Source organism: Accipiter gentilis, chromosome 1 (genome assembly GCF_929443795.1).
Source record: "Accipiter gentilis chromosome 1, bAccGen1.1, whole genome shotgun sequence".
In the NCBI taxonomy this organism is placed as follows: domain Eukaryota; kingdom Metazoa; phylum Chordata; class Aves; order Accipitriformes; family Accipitridae; genus Astur; species Astur gentilis.
In genome coordinates this window covers 33,713,370-33,732,869 of record NC_064880.1, presented here as the reverse complement: position 1 = coordinate 33,732,869, position 19,500 = coordinate 33,713,370, and the positions used below count along the sequence as shown (strand labels likewise).

Below are 19,500 nucleotides of genomic sequence, written 5' to 3'. Positions count from 1 at the left end.
AAAAGCTTTTCATGGGAATTTCTGAATTCCCCACTATTAATTCCCCATTATTCAACAGTAAACAGTAGTTCCTTCCTCTTGTCAGGGGGTGTCTGAGACGGCAATAAATAATACTACCATCAGAAGAGATATGAGCTAACTCAAGCTGATGAAATCTCAGTTATTAAGAAATGAAAATTTCAAAACTATTGAGGAAGCATGTGTCATAAAATATTAAGATCAACTTACTGGTTTTAAAGTCTTAACAGGTAATTTTGACTGTTTTATTTGTCCTCTAAACATTTCATGTTTTGGTAGAATTAATTTCACATCATGGAAGACCAATTATGCCTTTGCAATTAATGTCTTGAAACATTTTAATTTCACTGAGACTTTGGAGGCAGGAAGAAGTGCACAGAGGAGAAATAGTTTGGGGAAAATAGTTGGAACTGACAAAGGCAGCGAGGGATAGAGAGTTTGACTTGAGAATCTGAGACCTGGTGATTAGTAGTTTTTTAAAGATGTCTTCTGCTTGGGCTTTGCAGCTAAAGATAGGGGCCTGCCCTTCTTCCCTGCCAGCCTCTCACAATGATGCATATAGTTCTTGTGCAGTTGACGCGACTGTTGTCATTATCCACCTTGCTGCCCCTGCAGGACTGAAAGGATTTTGCTGCTCGTCTACAATTTGCTGGTCTCCATATAAACCTAAGCATTATCATTAAACATTCTAGAGAGTTATGAAGTGCACACATTAAATGAGTCACAGAGATAGAAATACTCAGAGTCTGTTTATGAAAGATTCTTGCAGAATTTTAAGACTAGAATTTGGGCGGAGTTTTTTCAGTACAGGTTTGGAACTCAGTCACAAAGTTTGGGCTCTACCAGCTTTCCAGACAACAAAAGTGTCTTATCATAGCAACTACAGGATTGTGGAAATGTTAATTCAAATAAAACCTATTAATATTTTACTCTAAATTACATCACATGTTGGAAAGTGGAAACCACCTTTAGTGCATCATGTGACAATAGTTAAAAAAAAAATGTACAGATCCTCTGCCACCAAATAAGAAATGGCCTTATGTCTAAACAGGAACATAATGAAAACTAGGAAAGCAACCCAATTTCTGCTTTATGGTCCAAAATCCCACTTGGTTTCCTCTAGCAGCAACACATCATGCACTACTACACACGTGATGCTTCTGCAGATTAATACAGGGAGCTATTCACAGTGTTAAAGGAAGAATGCTTTAGGCCACAGAAGAAACACAAATCATTTAAAGGTCCCTCTGCACAGGTAAAGGCAGACACTGGAGAAGGGCTAGGAGAACTGTAAGTTGGTGCTGCATTTCTGTGTCTCAGTAGGCACTTTTTTTATCTTCCAGTTTGCAAGGGAAGTCTAAATAGCAAAACATGTCGGAAAAGAGGTTGCTAGAGACAGTGAATTTGTTGCAGTGGGCAAGCTGCAGCCTTTTTTGTTGTAATTGCAGTCACGAACTGTTCTGGTTTCCCTTTCTACTGAGATTTGTTTTGGTCACTCCACAGTGCTCTATCGTAAAACCTCTGGTTGTTTGGCGGTGCGCTGGTGCCAAGATTTGATAACTTATTTTAAAACTCTGGCTTATTTGGCTGTGTACTAGCAGCAGGATTTGGTAACTCATTTCAGAGAAGCGTGAAATAGTACCATCTGGCCATTAGCATTTCCAAGGCAAGTATTGTGCATTAGTCCCAGGAAAGGCTGCAGGTCACCAGCATGCTCTACTTTTGACAAATCTTCATGGGCTGTTTTTCTGAGATTGAGTTTGTACTTTTATTTCCTCCTGTGGAAGCCTACTTATTTTTCATTGATTTCCATTAAAGTAAGAAGAGCACTGATCCAGAAACAGTTCATGAATTGCATTATCCAGTTTAATTAGAATGAACAGAAAGTTTCTCCACAGACAGAAGACTCACCGTTCAGCCTAAAATGCAACTTCGGACAGTAACGGCTGAGGCTAGGAATGAACTGAAGTCACAGCCAGTGCCAATTACTCCTTCCACTCATTATGCAGTACATTAAGAATGATGCTACAGCATGTTCTCTATTTGAATATTTAGTAATACAGAGTAAATATGTCTGTTGACATTTCTTTCTCAATAATAAACCATGTCAGAATCAGTCCAATAATAAGTTTATGTTTTAAGTCAAATTCTTGGTTTGCTTTTTCTATTTGTTTTAAAAATATATTTATATCAAGCCAATTAAACGTTTGTAGTAACAAAGAGCTGGCAAGCTGTATACACTGTTGTTAGTTTGCTGCTGCAATAATTTTATGGACAGGATGTGAAATCTTGAAGTTCACTAATAAACTTGCACTTGGGAGAACATAAAGATACACACCAGCAGAGAACTATGCCAGGGAAGTTAGGGGAAAAAGAGCATGCAGAAGCCTTCCCAGACTATGTAAGCTTAAATTCCGCGATTGTAGCATGGTGATACCCAAATACTTGCAAGAGATGAAATTATATCAGGTGGAAGCAGATGCCATACAAGCAGTTCTCAGATTCTGGCAATATATACCTTGTGTCTCATTCTCAGTACAGACAAGTTCAGGGAGGGCAAGGTTTGATAGACTCAGGCCATTCTGGGGAATGTCATAGCTCAATTTCACCATGATGATATTATATTGTCATAAAATTCAAAAGAAAAATATTAAGAGGTTGAAAATTCCCTATAGAACTTGTCTTTTGGCTTGAAATGGTGGGAAAACTGCTGTATGATTAGAGAGTATGAGGGTATGGCCACGCCAAGAGTTAGGTCTCCAGAGCTATCCCAAATGTGATATTAACTTTTTTTTTTAACTTCTTTGGCTTGAAGGACTGGTTACACTCAACAGATCACGCCTAGAGTCTTGGGTCACATACTACATTAACTGACAATTACAACGAGCATTTACTAACCTTTGGCTTTTTACACATAATGCCTACAGAACCCATACAGCATACTCTGGATTCACTGCTAAAATCTCTTACCTTTGTAAAATGGTATCTTTGTTTCATAGAAAGGAATGAAATATCAAAAAGTCAACATGTACTTTCCACTGGATCTGATCAACAGACGCCTGGCAGTGGGACACAGAAACTAGATGCTTCTCAACAGAAGAGGGAATTTCTGACTGTTCTTCGACAAGGAGGATTAAAACAAACATAGTTGCAACGTCAGTACACCATCTTAGCTAGCTAAATATACCTCACTTTTGCCAATAGAGATTTATACTGTGGCCACTTCCAGCTTTAGAGTATGCTTGTTTGGGTTGTCTCTTCCACCTGAGAACTGAGCTGGAAACTTTTCTAGTCATCAATCACATATGATAAATACATCAAAAGTACTGAGAGAGCGAGCTACATTACACACTGTATATAAAGACAAAAAAAATACGCAGGATTCTGTGGACTAGTACTGACCTGAAATGTAGTTTCTTCCAAAAGGCATTACTACCACATTTTACAGCTGAAAACTACTTTACCAGTGAATGTACTTTTTATCCCTATAGGATAAAGTCATGGTAGCATTTGAGGCACAAGAGAAACATTACTATTCAGATTTTGAAATTTTGAGTTGTTTTGTTATGAAAGGTTTACTATTGAGGCCATGTCTACCAGGTGGTTAAAAGTAGGCTTGCAGCTTGCATAAACATACCCGAGCAAAGCATCAGTTTGCCAAGGCATAGGCAGTAGTTTAGGCAAGGTCACACAGAGTTCAGTGTGAGCTGACCACCTGCATTATGGGCTCCCACATCGACTGTGCATCCCACATAAAGTTCTTTTCTGCAGCAGATGCACAGTCAGTGTTTGAGTTGTCAAACAAAGTTACTCCAACTGCAATCACAGTAGACAGGAGGACATGAGAGATCATGAGCAGGATAAAAATGGAGTAGCTAATGAGTAGATTGCTTTACATTATTTTCACTGTTAAATAGTAAGCTTGTAATTTTAAAGTAATATTGGCACAGCTCAAAAGCCTAGACTCAAATCCAGCACAGCGATCTCCTTTGTTTCACAAATCTGACCAATGAAGTTAGTGACGGCAGGGGAATAACATCCCTCTGCATGGAGAAGATCCACAGCTAGATGGGAGGTGGCACAAACCAACCTCTCCACAGCTAGCAACAGTTTTCCCATTGAAATGCAATGTTGGTGCCTCTCTCCTGTTCCAGGAGGATACACTGCAGGCAAAACTAGTTGACACATCTGCTGATGTGCTACCTCCACCACGTGTGGTCCAGGATCAGGAGAGGAGCTGCCCAGCAAATACATGACATGCTACCACCATGGCCAAAGAGCATGAAACTGGGTGGGAGGTGGAAGAGTGAGTCTGTACTAAATGAATGAGACCTAGCAGGCATGTGAAATTGAATCAAAGTAAAATGAAGTAGAATGGATGGATTAAAAAGCAAGTTGATAGATAGTTTTTCTTAGTACATAGTTTGTGTAGAAATAATAAAACCATAGGATCATTAGGTATTTATTATGTCACATTCTTTTCTCTTCAAGAATTTACAGCAACTCCTCACAATTTCTTTCGAAAAAACCCCACGTTTTTACCTTTTCAAATGCAAGTTGCTTACATGTATAATATACAGTATGTGCTTAGTATTCATGTAGGGGTTTTGCTGGTGAGAATTTTTTCTTTGATAACTTTCTTAATTTGGAAATAAATCTAGCTTTAAATCTTTTCAAACAGAAAAACACAGTGCATTTACATGACCGTTCTCCCTATGAATCATATAATATACACTGAGAATCTGCTGTGGGGAAAACTATTCTCACTTTTCCTTTGTGCACGATAATATATCTGTTTCTGCAGCAGTAATTTAAAACTCCTAAATGTTGCTAATGAAATCCTCTATTATTACAGTTCTGGGAAAGAGATATTTAAATACAAAGTTTCTGAAACGTATGGCCTTGGGAAATGTTAAAAAGGTGGCACTGAATTCTTTGAATTAGGAGAAGCAGTATTAAAAAAGAATATTACACATGAATTCTGCATGTGGGATTTTTTTCTTTTTTTCCTCAATGCTCCCAAGATATAATTCATTTCTTAGATGTGGTGGGATTCTCATAAGCAAAAAGCTCTCCAAAACTAGCCAGTCTTTGCCATCACAGATATACCCTTGTCTTAGTTACTCAGTTGACATTTCTACTTCTAGCACTGGACATCTAGAGGCAGTGTAAGTTAAGCAGATATTCAAGCACAGATAGGTCTGATAGGGCTATGTGCAGGGCTGAAATGCACAGGCAGGAAGCTGAGTGCAGTGCAGTGATGCTTGGAGTGGTTAAGAGGCACCTTATGGCCTGCAATGAGAGCATCGTGGTTACATGCTCAAAGTTAATCAATAATCAGTTAAGTGAAGTTGTTGTTGCCACAGAATCAGACAGGCAGGAGCTCTTGATTTTCATGTCCCTCCTTATATAGCATGTGGTACAGTCTCTTAGTCACTTGAGCACTTCTACCAGGTAACCTTCCTTCTATTCTAGATGTAGGACATGTTGATGTCACATGATGCCTTTTGCTCTCTTCCTGTGCCACATAACAGTTTTCAAGGATTTGTGTGTTTTCAGTAAGTATTTAAGTTTGTGAGTAACTAAGTCTCTCCAGGGAGAGAGAGAAAAAATTGTGTAATGGTGTACAGGAAGATGCTAAACAAAGAGCAACTATTCCTGTGGATTACTCTTGACGATGTCATAAGGTAATTGCCTGAAGTCCAGGGAAAATTATTTTCTTTACCCTGATGGTCCCATGAATTACAATAGTTAGGTATTCTTGTAGAATTCACCACACAGTTGAATGGAAGTCAGATCTACTGTTTGAACTAGCATTGTACATGGGCCTAAACCTAATTTTTTTCTTTGCTATTCCATTTTCTGTATTCAGTTATTATTGGTTCCTTAATCTGAGGCACTAAAGGCTGACTCTGCCCCAATATTGTGCATAGATAAGTACCTTCTCTCAAAGGAAATGACATGGACTGGTATTGTGATGGCATTCCTTGAGAAGAAAACTTCTTTGCAATTTTTGAGTTATATATAAACAGCTTTATAAGTTGCTTATATTTATTTTGCTCCAAAATGTTTTCTCAGGGATGTCTAAATGTATTTCCACTTAATAATATTTTTTACTTAATAATAAGTCAACTTAGGTTTCTACCAGAAAAACTTGGTACAGTGAGACATACTAATAAGCACAGCTGTATGTTCCTGTCTTGCATATAGCTTTTTTGCATAAGTATTGAAGAACAGACTTTTAAATTCTCTCTTAGTTTAGCAACTTATAAAATAGAAAAAGAAAAATAGCACTTATGACATTGCAGTTTGAGTGTGCACTGTGTTGTGAGAGTCAGCTAGTGTATTTTTCTTAGAAAAATACTAGAAGCTTTATAAGACAATTTGAGGATATGAAAGAAAACCTTATAGGGAAACACTAAAAGTCCCTCTGTGAGATTACTCTGTTAATTGCAGATATATTGTCCATATAGCAGAACCGGCCATTGCAAATTCCCATGTCATTTGAAAAATCATTCTAACACCAGTTAGTAAAAACATCTCTGAAATATTATCTTGAAAAGCTGAAGACTAAAGTTTATGTCCCTGAAATACATGAAAGGAAGAGTAGATAGATTAAATATTTCTAATTGTGCTGTGGCTGCAGGGTTGCAGCTTGTAGGTCTGGAAATGAACCTGAAACACTCCTATTTTTTTCCCCCAAAATATCCACCATTAGAAAGCCAATGTATAATAACCGATGAACCAATAGTTCTCCCACCTTAGTATAATAGTTCTACGAGCTGAAACACACCATGTAATCATCATACATACATACTCAGGATTGTCTCACAAAACTACCATAATAACTGACTGTTTCATTCTGGACAGAATATTCAAGAGTGTCTTCTCTTTACTGGACTTCCCAATCAGTTGTCTAATGCTTCAGGAAAACAGATTCTGAGTGGGAAAACGCCTGACTGAATGTTGAAGTCTGTTCATTGCCAGTGAGAAACCCATAGTAGCTCATCAACAGTAATGGACACTGAGCCTAGAGGGAGAATAAAGATAAGAAAGAATTAACTCATCTGAATCTAGTCAAGGATAGAGATTGAATTTTTTCTTACGTTAATTCTACTATACACTTTCCATATGGCAAGTATAATGGAAAATAAAGAAAGAATAAGATTAGTTTGTGTAAGGTCTTCTAAATATAGAAAAGAGATAAATGTTGTTTTATCTAATTGTTAAAGACACTGCTAAAAAATAATGATTAAGCAATGCAGTGTGGTGAGAGCAATAGAAAGTAGGTTAATCATCTGAAGCTCATGCAAGCCATGTTAGCCTCAGTTAGTCTTTTCCCTAAGGTATAAACACAATTTGAATTTCAAAAAAGAGCTTAACAGAACATAGTTCTTTCTTTTCTGTTAAATAAGGATTTGGACCATAAAGAAATCAACTTTACCTTTTCTAAATTTCTGTGTAATCATCTGATCTGAGCTAGTAGCCTAAAACTGGTTAGTGTGAATATTCCCCATTAGCTCCAGAGAAGGCAGTGGAAAAGTGCCACCAAATTCTGAGTCCTTGGTCCAAGATACGAAGCATTTTGAAATTCTTATGCAGATAGACAACCTTTGCTAAATGAGAAAGCTTTTATGTTATGCTATGTTACGTATATATGCTCTCCATTCCATGGGGATATAAATCCATACTACAATGTAGCTAATTTATACCATCTGGGCATCTGACACAAAAAAAGAGCTACAAAATTATTTCCCAATGTAATATTCATAGACATGAAAGCAAACCTAAGAAGAAAAAAACCCCGTAATTCAACCCATGACCATGTGTCTAGAATAGCAGCGTTTGTTTTCATGTTTTTTCTTTTTGCTTCTAGATTTTAAAAATTCCAAACCTCAGTTTTTCCTCTCACAATTGTTAATAAAATGTAGTACTGTAGGACTGAGGAGCTGAAGTTTAGTGAGGAATAATAGACTACATTAAATCTAATTGATATTAGGCAGCCATCAGGGATATTCATAACAATGAGAAGTGACCTTAAAAATACAGAGCCTTTGCATTACATTTGTAGGATGGGTGAATGTTCTCTCTCAACTCCCCCTCCCCAGCACTCTTTACTTTCAAAAATTTAACTTTTGCATTGCAGAGAATGTGACGTCCTTCATTTGGAAAGGAAAAAGAGCCTATTTATTAAAAAAATATTATTTTAGTTGCTTGTAAGTCCAGCATGGCTGATTTTGCTTAATTTTCATGGCTTCAAAAATGACTGGGTTTATAAATTTTATAGTAGTAAAGAATGTACTGAATTCACATGAGTGACTAAGCTCCTTGAGCCAAAATATGTCTTGCAACTTCTGTTCCTCAAAATCAAGCTCAACAAAAATGACAAAAAATGGAATCATAATTGAACAAAGAGTCCCACTACTATGCCAATATTGAAAGAAATTTGCAAAAAAAAATTAAAAAAATAAATCCACAGACTTAAATTGCTCCATCGATTAAGTTGGGGTAGAAATTCAGAGGGCTTTTGATCTACTAACTAGAGTGTCTTCGTAATGAAAATCACACATAAAGAAGTCACTTAGCTGTTGAAGCTAATGAATATGGAGAATAAAGGACTGGGCAGCTTAACAGTATAAAAGAGATGCTAGAAAGATACTATTATACATACTAAAGGCAGTGTTCGAGATTTGGGGCGGGGAGGGGGAGGGTTGAAAAATTCTGATAGGAAAACATCTGAACATCACGAAGATGAGAACATCACCTATACAAATGACTGTTACTTGCTTTAGAGGTTTTTTCCCTTTTTTTAGTGTTTTTCCTAAACTTAGATCAGATCAGCCTCCTCAGCCTGTGTTTTGTATTCTGCTTTTCTGGAGAGCCTTACCGTAACTTCCACACAGGCATTTATTTAATTTTTTTCTTTTTCTACTTTTTAAAGCTGGACAGCTTTAAATGTTACAGGTTACACAGTCTTAAATATGTCTTGATTTTATACTTGTGTGTTTGGGGTGGCGGGAGGAAATACAGGTGGCTAGGGAAGCTTGCAAGTTTTTCTTGGAAGATTTGTGAAAATCTTTGTGTTTCATCCTAATACTGTTTTTCTAAGAGATGTTCTGACTGACTAAACTGACATCTTAGCAAAAATTAACCAACCCATTTCCCATTCAGCTTTAGTTGTAGTTTAAAAACACATTAATATATAAGGCATTCTGGACTTCAAAGCTGGTGAATCAGCCATGTATCTGTGGCATGCGTAATCTTGGAATTCACAATATTGTCTATGTTAGATTAATATTTGCCCCATTTTCTAGAACAAATGCCAGGCCCAGACTGATGATGTTACCTTGTTGATTGACCCTACTTTTTGTTGTTATAAGTACCCTATTCCTTGCATTATCTTTAGAAATCAAATGCAGATGTATATATAAAGCTTATTTAAGACATACACCTCCATAGCTGATTCTTTTTACACCTGTAATTTAGAAAACATTAACTCTTTTCCCTTTGTAAAAGGAAATGTAATTGCCATATATTCTCAAGAGCCCAAATTGAGTTCTTCCATCCGATTTTGTGCTTCCTTCAAATTGTACTTTTTTTAAAGAAGTAAGGTGGAAAATCAAACAAGCTAGTTTGGATTTTATGAATAAACCCTCAAACCCCAGATTCTAAGCACACAGATAAAGATGAATTGTTTATACAATACTTCTAAAAGTCATACAGGAAGCTTGCATTTCTTTCTAGAAATGGAGTGATCAGGGAACTGATATAAATTTTCTAAGAATGATACATTGAGCTAGATTAATTTATATAATGTCATTGAAAACCTTCACATTGGAAGATGCAAATCTTTGAGTAAATCAAGGTAAAATTATGACAGTTAACCAGAAAATAGACATGATTTATTTTCTGTTTTCTGTTTAGGTACTTACATACATTGCAACTCTCTCATTCTTCCTTATAATAGTTGGAAATCACAGAGCCTGGAATGTATTTCTTAATATTGCACAAATTAAGTAAGTCTCCTGGTCTCCATGGCCCAGAAGCCATGCAAGGAACCTGAATTTCCTTGAGTCCTACTCACTAGCCCAATTCTGTTATAATTCAGCCCTAATGGCTAACCATGTCTTTGTCACTTTGAAACAGCAAACTCATTTTGAAAATACACATACCTACTTATTCAGTGCTACTAGGTGACATGAAAACATTGTTTCTGCTCATTATTTTCACTGACACTGGTTATCTTCCCAGTAAGGTGGAACTTTTAAAATTCATTTCAGCGTGACCTGAATGTGTGTGTTTTTAAACAGTTCTGCTAAAAAAACTTTATTGATCAGATTAGTCCCATGTGTCAATTGTGATCACAAGAGTTTCTAGAGAAAATAATCTCTTAATTAAATTGAGTGGCTATGATCTTAGTTTGAAATTAACTGCTTCACAACCTTTTGGCCTTCCATAACAGAACAGAGTTTGGTGGTCTCTGAAGCGTGCCTGAAGGCTTGGTTTGAGCTCTTAACTCTGCTACCCATTGCATCTCTTTGCTCTTTCCTATCCTGCACCATTATAAAATAATTCTCATTTACTACTCACCACAATAAAGATCGGGAATGTTTAGTGCGACAAGTTTTACTGCCAGATAGGCCAGTGCCCCTGTCAGGAGGAGGGCTGGAGGCAAAAGAACAGCAGAAGTGAAAGAGTGTAAGACTATTCACGTGCTGTGGTTCTGACTCAAACAAACCACATACACCAGAGAAAAAATGTCTGATTCAGTTTTCTGAGCTTTTCTACCTTGTTAATTTGGTCAGCAGGCAAATTAATGATCCTGATAAACTTGCTTTCAAACTCCTATCGTGGCTGTGCTACTCACAGGAGGAGCAGGCAGAGAGAAGAAACAAAGCACTGCTCTTTCCTTCCTTCCCACTTTCCAGACTCTCTCTGTTTGCAGCTTCAGTTCCTCTCCTGTAACTTCCACAATGGTATCCCTTCTGTTGATCTCTTTCTGTGTAGCACACTTCGAAACATGGTTTATTGCATGTAATCAGGGTGAGGGAATACTTCGCATAGAGAGAGAGATATCTTGAAAGTAAGTTTAGGACATAATGTGGAAATTTGGAGGATGCATCATGTAGGAGATACCAGGACCAGGGGGACCAGGAAAGAGGGAGATTGAGGTTCAGGTTACCATTGCAAAGTTCATCCAACTTAAAAACGTATACCACAGATGGCAACAAACTGGTAATGCAGGCACAGTTAACTTCTTACAAACTACTGATTCTCATTTTACATACTTGTTTATACATTGCCCGTTCAGCCTTCATCAGCAGAGGTGTCTGAGTTTTGCAATGTGAGGGTTCACGGATGCATGAATATTGGAGCTTTTATTATTTTATCCAAACAGGTTTGTTCTACTTTAATCGCAATATAACTAGCTTTCAAAATATGATATATGTCTTTAGAAAGCACAGTGAGGGAGTAAAATAGGTACTAAATAAAATATTATTAATTGTATGCAAAATGAAAAAAAATTCATCTAGAGCAGCACATGAGGGTAGTCATAGTTATAAAGGGAAAAAACCCCACATAATTATTTAAGGCACAGAAATCAACTATTTGGAATTCCTACCAGGAAGCAACTAAATTAGTAATAGATACTGGTGTTTCTCAAATACTTGATAATAATTAATATAAGATGATAAAAGACATTTCAAAATAAAAAGGAATCAAGAAAGTACTGTTTAAAAAAGTGTAAGTTAGCATAATGAGCTAAAAATTAAGAAATAAGACCCTCTTAATTTAGCAGTAATTTTTAATCTACTTTAAAAGAGGCAGAAATATCAAATGATACATTTGAGAGAGTTTTGCAGCTAACAGTTGATCTGCCGTACATATGAACAATAGTCTGTTGGCACTACACTGTAATTAGCAGATTAATTAAATACAATAAGAACTGTATTAAAGACCATACCTAACAAGAAATTTCCCATCTCAAGCGGACAACTGGTATGATAAGTTTTCACATCAAACTACTGGAGCACAGATTTCTGGAGAGCAGATTAGCATCAGGATGGAATCAATAATGCTACAATGGTAAAAAGAGGCACAGAATCAGTCCTCCTTTTTATATAAAGTATTATGAAAGGAATAAAAAACCATGGAAAGTGTAAGGATATTTAATTGTTCAATTTGGTTAAAAGAGGTTAAAAGGATTAAAAATAAATAACTACCTTTTTTCAATTGACAAAGCATCAGATGTTATTTATTCTTTCATCTGGAAATTCGAGACCAGTTGGTTGGACGTCAGCTATTGAAAAAATCATTGTGTGAAAGTTAAAATGCCCAGTGGAAAAGCATAGTTCAATTAAGCGTAGTTTGCACAGATCAGTCAGAGAAGGTCATACTTTACTGACACGCAGGAGTACTGTGAAGATGTTATTGCCATGACTGATGAAAGGAATTCAGTAGATTTATGATACCCTGATTTGACAACGCCCTGTCCTCAGAAATTAATGTCTATAGGACAGTGTTAGGACATAGGGGGTAAATGAAACTGCTAGTTAAAAATAAGAGGTGGAAAAAAATGCATTTGAAAGCTTGTTTTTTCATGTGGTTTTGGAAGGAATTATGTGGGTCTAAACTGAACTTCTGGTTCACCCATATTATTTGGTTTGGGACAAGGATGCTGATTCTTTCCTTTTAAATTGCAACTGAATTTCAAGGTGAACATGTTATCTAGATTAGTCAGTAGATGACAAAAGTTTAGCCTACACAAAAGTAAATCCATATAAAGGATATAGCATGCATATACCTTACATATTAGTGCCATTCAGAAATGAGGTGGTGTGAAAAATCCCTGAGCAGTGCCCTTCTTTCTATTGCTAAGTATCTCATAGTATCCAAACTATGAAACACAATACGAACATGGACTTGTTTCTGATATTTTAGACACGTAATAGAGACCAGCTGGGCAACCACTTATCATGGGAAAATAATATTGCTTTCTCCCATGCCGAAACATGAGATCTTTACCAAGTCTTTGTTTGGACAAACATATTTGTAAATTAACTGGTATATATCTACATTCAGCAGCTTTTTGGAAGATTTAGCACTGTAAAATTATTTTTCATAAATTCTATCAGTGCCTTCTATGGAACAAAAAACTTCCTATACAAGTATTAACCTACCTAATACAACTAAGAAGAGCAGATCCAGTACAGAATTTTAAGAGTTTTTGATATCACAGGGAAGGTGTCATCTTCTATAAAATGCAGCAAGTTTTCAGAGTAATTGATGAAGAGCTCTATCAGATCTACATTAAAAGTTCTTTTAAGATTTCCCTGTAACTGAAACTTGTGTTATCACTGAAGTATTTAAGTTACATAAAAAAGAATATTGATTTTTTTCCTAGAAGAGATTTGAGACGGTATAAAGAATTAATCAGAATTATGAAAAAGACTGTCAAAGACAAAGTCAAACTCGGCCAGAGAATCAGAAATTAGGAGTGCAAGAGATGATCTTGAAACTAGCATAAGCGGTAACTAAAGGTTGGATAAAACATACATATACACTGTGATGGGACAGTATCACAAGATCCTTAGAATCAATTAAAACTTGCATTTGTTTTTTTCTCAACTTTTATTTCCCCTCGATCTGGCCTGAAAGGAAATTTTTTTCCTACCTTTGTGAAAAGGGTTTTCTAGAAGGGAGACAGTCTGCCTCTTCTGATTCATTTTTTAAAATATGCTAATGTCCTGGGAGTTTTCAGCCCCACTGTAGGTACTGTACACACAGAAGGATCCTTCCCCAGTGAACTCAAGACTCCAGACCCTAACATGCTTTACTCCATAGCACGTAATATGTAAACACTAGTCAGTACCCTGAACCCTATATGTCTCTGAAAAATGAGATTTCCAGATGGCAAAGAAACTGATCTGACTTGGTTAGTGAGACAGTGTTGTAGAAGCTAAAGGGACTAGAGCAGATGGAGTGACACCCCTGAGTGACGCCCCTCTCTGATTATTTTTGAGCAATGGGAAGAGTGTAGTTCAGGTATGGGCAAGCACTCCAGCTCATTATCATTTTAACCAAGCCATTTTTATATAAAGGTTTTAAAACAGAACCAAGTTACCATGGAAACTGATTGAAGCAGAGACTTACTGTAAATTTTTTTCTAGACGAGGATAACAGGACTGACAGGTGGGCTGTAAAAGGAAATGAGTGCAATATAGAGTTAGGCATGATGGTCTGTTTTCTCTTCCTAAAAGTGTGTCTTTTATAGTTCTGCTTTATCTCTACTATTTTCTACAGTGATATATTGAACATATTTTAAAAGAAGCTCCCACCCAAATGAACCTTTTATTTTGTCATAATCGTATTTGCAAGGGGATATACGTGCTCTGGAGAAAAGAGCTGAAGGGCAGGGAACTCCACTTATTTTCCCAAATTATTATGTCTTGCCAGAATCATCAGGGAGGAAGAGCCATCACTCAGGAAATGCATTTGCATAAAGTGCCCTTTGCTGCCAATGTTTATGTTTTGCTCCTGAAATATGCTCTAGGTACGTTCACACCATAGCACAGTGCTCTCCCTGTACAATATGAAAGAAGGTAACAAGGGAATAAAGTGTTCTTAGTGAAGAAATAATACCCCTTTTCCCTTTCTCAAAATTTTTAAAAGTATACCTATTTGCTGCAATCATATTCAAAGTAAAAAGGATTTGGCTTTCAAAATATCCTTCTTAGTCTGATGGATGATGGTAAGAATAACAGGGATTAGAGTACACAGTCACCAAAATACGGTGCCAGAGTTTTAAGAAGGGAAATTGGCAGAGAATGAACAACAGCAGAGTGTGTACCTTTTCCACTTGGAATAGTTAGCTGTCAGCACTGGAAAACATTTCAGCATATGAATATGCAATACCTTTTTAAATCTGTGCCGGATGTTTCTACCTGCTGTGCTTAATCCAGATCTTGTGTTATCATTAGAGAAAAATAGTTCTCTTTTCCAATATAATTTTCTACCAAAAGAAGGGTGTGAGAAGCGGGAGATTCTTACTTGTACTCATCCTGATACTTTTCTAGCCTGAAGTTTCTGCTTCTTGGTTCCAGCTCTCAGCTGGAGCTGTGTTTGTACATGCCCTCCTAACATAAGCCATAAAGCAATTTTCATCCAGATTTTAAGAGGTTAGCTGTCATCAACAGTCGTAGTTGGTCCCAGTGCACTAGAATCACAATAGATAGTCACCTTTTCCAGCATGTTTGCCTTACAGCTAAAAGTAATGGCAACAGCTGGTTTTGTTGTCAAAAGTAAATACACTTCTCACCTTCAGTCTCTGCCTTCCTCAGCACTGTGGGGGTGGGGACATGACAGATGGTTCCTGCTAACTAATCACAGAAAACATGGTATTTGGTGTATGGCATGAATTTCCAGGCAAATAAGAATGCTTTTCATTTAATATCCTCCCTGTGAAAAGCTGGACACCTTAATAAAATGTGGCATGCTCTAAGGATACACGTATTTTATGTTGAAGTATCAAAACTCTGCAATAAATGATGCGCAAGCTAACTGTTACTTGTCATAAGTGAATTTTGACGACTGTGTTTATTATATGTAAAGCTTTTTGGCAGTGAGAAAAGGGGACACATGGAGCCAAATTCTGCTCTTTTTAGGCTAAGTTCATCTTTGATTCAGGGCTCTGTCCACCGTATTGTAGTTGTGTGTCTGTGAGCCACAGAAGGCTGCCAGTCTAGGCTCAGTGACAGGCAGGCTTATGCAGAGGCTTGTGCAGTCCTTGAGACTGAACACGCAAGGACTCCATGCATTAAAGGGTTGAACCATTTTTGTCATTTAAAAGAAGCCATTTAAAGTATTTCTATGCTTTTTGTCTTCATTCTGACATAAATCCTACTGGAAAAGGGCCAACAAATATGGCTGTTGTCCTCAAGAAAATAAGTTCCCCATGAATATAGAAAATATTTTAAGGATACGCTTTTTATTTTAGAAAAGATGTCCCAAGAGTCTACAGTTTAATTCAATTAAAATTCCTTTACACCATTATGTGTTCCCAAACTTTAATTATTTTTCATACCTGCTTGTATGACAAAAATATGTCATTTCAAATAATCATGATCAAATTCCCCACACAGGCATTTATAACTATCTTGCACTTAATTAAGGAAGTCAGAAGATTAGAAATGAGAATGCTGGGAATAGCTAAGTTCATAAAACAGGACAATACAATTTTAATTTACAAACTCTTGCCTAAAGGCATCACTGCTCAAAAGCAAAGGTGGGGAAAAGAGGCAGAAGAGATGGAGGAGGGGTTGTTAGGAATTGGGGGAAAGCCAGGAAATAAGTTCTGGCAAAAAAAACCACAACACCAGAGAGTGATAAAACAGAAAAGGAAACAGACAAACCTCCTTTGAATTGCAATTTAGAAAGTTGCTGTTTACAATATAAGGATAATTCTTGCAAGCCTGATCAGAATTCTGTGAAAATCACTGAACTCTGCAGAGGTGTCTCGGATAGGCACCTTCTTGTGAACTTCAAGGCCTGAAAGAAAACAGAAGAATGGTGCAACTAAACTTGTCTGTGGCACTTCGAAATGTGATGGTCACTCTGAAGGTGTTGCTTAGGCTCCCAAAGGGCAACTTGCCAAACACTAGTAGATTCTGTTTCTCATATGTCCACACGTTTCGTGCTGTAAGACACTTATATTATTTCTATGTGTTTGTATTGCCACTTTTTTTTTTTTCAGAAAAAAATATATAAATAGGTTTTGTCCATGGATTTAAGTTGTTAGCAATATAAAAATATGGCAGTATTCACATGTGCAACCTTACTAGATCAGAACTTGACCTCAAGTCTCTCACCATTCTATCTCTGTTTTCATGAAAGACAGAAAAAAAGAGTAATAAAAAAAAAGTCTTTCATTTACCATATGTAACTCATGAATATTTGTCAATGCAGGTTTATCAATATACAGTCCACTCTCGTTTCATATGTGACAAGGAAGCAAGCAAACAGTGGAGAACGGCAGTAGATACGATGCAGATAAGCAGGAACGAAAAATTAAGGACAAAAAGACAGTGCAGTTTCTAAAAACTCAGGTAAGGAATTCAGGTGATTCTGTATAAAGTGTAAATTGTACAAGGAATCATATAAAATAGTTTGTGCTTATCTTGCCCTTCCTAGTATTTCTGAGAATTACTGCTATACGTGTCTATGGACATATGTACCCACACACACACATACACCCTACTTACACCCACTCACACAACGAGTTTCCTTTTTGAGCAAAATTGCCATTACCCTCAGTGCAAATATTTACTATACTGGTATTTGACATTTCTTTTAACGAAATCAATTTTCTGCATTTCATTTTGTTTAAATAAAACATTGTACTATTTCCTACAGAAAGCCAAAATATTAATATTTTTACAAAGGAGCAAACAAGAGTTGTGCTATGTGTGTTACTGTTCTTTCTCAACAAATCAATTCAAAGTTCTCAAACCTTACATTATCCTATCCTAGTACTGATCTCTCGGGGCATTACTTGTGCGCTGCAGAAAAGCAACATGTTATGACCTACCTCTCCCTTCTTACACTGGTGACAGGTGGGAAGTTCATTTAGAGCTTGAGCACACTTCTATTTCCTAAACCTGACTAGAGAGGAGTAAATATATATTTACCAGAGAGCAAAGCTGGAGGAACAGTGAGCAACAATTCATCCTTTGCTCCTCTGGCTGCCTTCTTTGGAGAAAAGTTGCTGTGCTACTCGTAGTTATCACAGTGGGAGCAATAAATGTGGTGGAGACTGTACTCTCTCTACAGCCTAAAACAAGCTGGGAAGCTAAGCTAACTGCATGTTACATGATGCAATTGTTTGTGACAGAAACATTCTTTTAATTTCTTAGATATACTTACTTTTAGAATAAATTGGAATTACATTTTTGCCACAAGCAGAAGATGCAAAGAAATACTCATAACTCAACTTTACATATCCATCATTTGCTTATCTACCTGCTTAATCCTTACCTCTCCCTTCCACTCACAAAACTAAAGCTAACGTGAGATGCTGGTATACCAACACACATCAACTATTAAGAAATGGTTACTTACAGGGTTTTGCATTCCTGAGTAACTTCATCAGCTTATTGCATCCATTTAATATATCCACAAAATAGAATTCCCCTTAGAGTTTGGCCTTGTAGAAGTGCTTTAATCCTTCAACAAAATGCCTATGTTATGCTTATATTTAACTTTCATAGAATGGCCTCTAAGTCTTGCAGACAGCATGTTTCAGATGACTGACTACAAACCTATGGAAATTCACTATTGAAAAAGCACATTCTGTGAATTCCCAGGAGCTCTGCAGACATTAAAAACAAACCAAAATCCCCAGTCAAGCCTCCTAAACTACGTAAAACTCATTATTACTGATACATCATATCAATTATATGTTGCACAATTTGTGATAATGCAATATTATGCATGCAATTCATGCTAACTTTTTGCAACTTGGTAAGATTACCACACATTGAGACATTCTGCCTGTTCCTTTGTACATTGTTGATTCTTGTAAAATGACAGCTGCTGCATTTATGTTAAAAAAAGGCTCACAATTATCAGCAAGGATGCCTCTAATGGGAGAAGCAGCATAATACAGCTAGAGTTTCTCTAGGACATGCAATATTCATCAGTTACAAACTTGGGAATGTCATATTGTAAAAGCTATGTGATAAAAGATGCTGTGTGGTGTTACAGCTGATTCCATTTGCCATATGGCATGTTATTATTTTGTATTACTTTGGGGAGTGTGCTAAAAGCGAAAGGAGAATAGAACACACTCAAGGTATATAGAATAATAAGCACAAATTATATCGTTCTTAATTATAGCAATAAGATCTATAACTGAAATGGAGATGGAACTAAATATGAGAGTCGAATGTCTGGTATACTACTCTCCAGCTACTGAAAAGTAATAAACTCCTATCAGGAATATTTAAACTGGAAGAAATTGCCAGCCACCATATGCAAAAGCCTACAGACAACCTCAAGGCAGGTTGACTCAAAACTCAGCAAATGCTATGTGCAATACTACACACATTACCATAATATGGTTTTACATCAAAAATAGAGTTTTACATGGGGCAGTCTGGAGAAAATATTAAACCAGTAGTCTCTAAAAATGAGAGTCCCTATGCACAGCTATAATAAAATCATCAAATGAATGATTAAAACAATAAAGCGGGGGGGGGGGGGGATTATTTGCTGAAAGCAATTAAAGAATCCTAAATTAATCAACAACAAATCAACATCTCCAAATTTAAAAAGCCTTCCCTTTTACAATGTATCAGAATTGACAAGTAGATTGCTATTAATGTGGCTGAAAGTTAGCCAAGATTTTGGGAAAGTAGGTGCAATGAAAAAATACTTTATATTTCATGTGGCAGTTTCTGCCTGCAAATGAAATTCTTCTCATGC

General features: G+C 36.6%; 1 protein-coding gene across 5 annotated transcripts in view; it reads left to right on the top strand.

Moving 5' to 3' along the window:
* B3GALT1 (beta-1,3-galactosyltransferase 1) overlaps positions 1-19,500 on the top strand; it is a 220,459-nt gene that overhangs the window by 82,229 nt on the left and 118,730 nt on the right. For 3 of the 5 annotated variants that reach the window (XM_049797954.1, XM_049797931.1, XM_049797949.1), the window contains one exon: positions 16,984-17,123. The exons of the other annotated variants lie outside the window; for them this stretch is intronic. The gene's annotated coding sequence lies outside the window, so the exon portion shown is untranslated. The remainder of the gene's footprint in view (positions 1-16,983; positions 17,124-19,500) is intronic. 5 annotated transcript variants of the gene reach the window in all.